We start from the raw sequence: 1,949 nt of genomic DNA, 5'->3' as shown, positions 1-1,949 counted from the left end.
CCCAAGCTAGCCTTAGTTACCACATCCTCCCCTGCTGAATGGCTCAGGCTTCAAGCTGTGAAAGACTGAAGAGGCTTTGCAAAACTTTGCTGGAGATGTCTGGCTTTCCAGGAAAAATGCAGGAAAATATGCATTTTATAGATAATGCAATATTTGTGACGGTAACTCGGAATACTGAAATACATGGGATGTCTGGCAATATCAGCTGTTTTATCTGGGCTGTGTTTCCATGTTTGTCTTCAACCACCTCTGGCTGACATAGAAAATGGACAGCCATCTATACAGACCAGACTGACACATGAGGAAGCACTAATAACCACAGCATAATGCTGTCCTCATTTTGTGTGTAAGTGTTGACACTTTGCATGTGGAAGTTTGGTTCACAGCTTTTCTCAGCTTTCTTTCCAGGAAGCAAATACACAAAGTTCCAGGACTGAAAGTGGCTTTTACTCATCATGGCTGTGCTGGCTGGCAAGGCTTTGATTTGTCTGTAAAGCCAGAAGCTCTATATTCCAATCTGAGGACAGGTGTTTACCTAGCAAAGCTACCACCATGATGAGGCACCAGCTCCAGTGGATGGAGTGTTGTCACAGATGTGAACCCAGCATCCCAACAGCATTCCCAGCCCCCAGACAGGATCCCCAGCCCCCTCCTGAAACAGACCTGCCACAGGATTCCTGTACAAGGGATTCAGCACTTTGGAATGAAAATGAAATTAATGGAATGAATTGGAATGAAATCCTGTTGTTCAGTCCCCAAAATCCCCTCAGATGTGGTGATCTGGACACTCTGCTAAGGCCACCTGTTAAAGTTTAAAGCTGTTGGAGAAGAAGAAGCGTATGTTTCCAGAAAAGACCAGGCTGGGAAGGAGCTTTCTTTGTAGCCAATTTTGTATTCAACTGAACTCCGTGGAACAAATAGATCTCTTTAAGTATCTTTTTAGGATTCCTGAGTATTATGACAGCTGATCAAGTAGCCTATGGGGTGCCTAAAACTCTGGTAAGGAACACATTTCTGTCTCAAGGATATGTTGCTTTAATATACAGAGAGAGGCAATGAGGTAATTTAAGGAGAAATAATTTTACATTACTCATTTATGAGAACAAAAATACAGAAGTCCTCTGATAAATCTCTAGCCTTACATAACTCCTAGGTAACACAAATATATTTACCTCCTCACAGACTGAAGGTTGCCCGAACAGATGAATATACAGATGAGCAAATTCTTAAAGATTAAGTTCAATAAATATCAGGACAGGAGGATAGCACAGCAACACAGTTCAGAGAGCTTGTCTAAAGAAACCTCATAATGTATCAGCAAATTAGACTCCTTGTTTTCTGTGTCAGAAACTTTCAGAGACTGAGGAATTCTTGTCCGTACCTTATACTAAAGAGCACTCAATATAATGCTATCAGACTAGAGGCCTTGTTGATATTGGGAACTCCTTTTCTTTATTTTTCTATTTCTGACCTCTTTCATTTCCTCTGTCATGTCCCAACACCACAAGATGATGCAATATTGCATCACCACCTAATACTGAGACCTCCCTCTGTTAGCAGCCATAAAAACTTGTGGGTTTCTCCACCCCTTAAGAATAACCAGTGATCTTAAAGATCTGTTTACACACTCTGCTACCACAACGACAGCATCTCTCCTTGACAAACTCATACATGTGTGAACAGACAAAAAAAAAGACATTCAAGCCAGTAAGAGGTATTATGTGAGTTTTACATCTCAGCTGAAGTGTGTATGCCTGTGGTACAGAGGAAACAGCTTGCACTCCCACCCCTGTGCTTTAAATACCTATTCTGAAGTATAACAGCCTAAATCAGTAAAATGGGAAACAAAGTCTTCAGCAGATGTATCTCAGAAGGCTCCTGACCACCTGCTGTTTCCTGTTTGCAAGCTTAAGGTGTTTGAAGTGAGGGATTTTGTGCAAAATCTCAAT

Source organism: Geospiza fortis, unplaced genomic scaffold (assembly GCF_000277835.1).
Source record: "Geospiza fortis unplaced genomic scaffold, GeoFor_1.0 scaffold424, whole genome shotgun sequence".
Taxonomy (NCBI): domain Eukaryota; kingdom Metazoa; phylum Chordata; class Aves; order Passeriformes; family Thraupidae; genus Geospiza; species Geospiza fortis.
Note: the sequence above shows the minus strand (reverse complement) of the source record.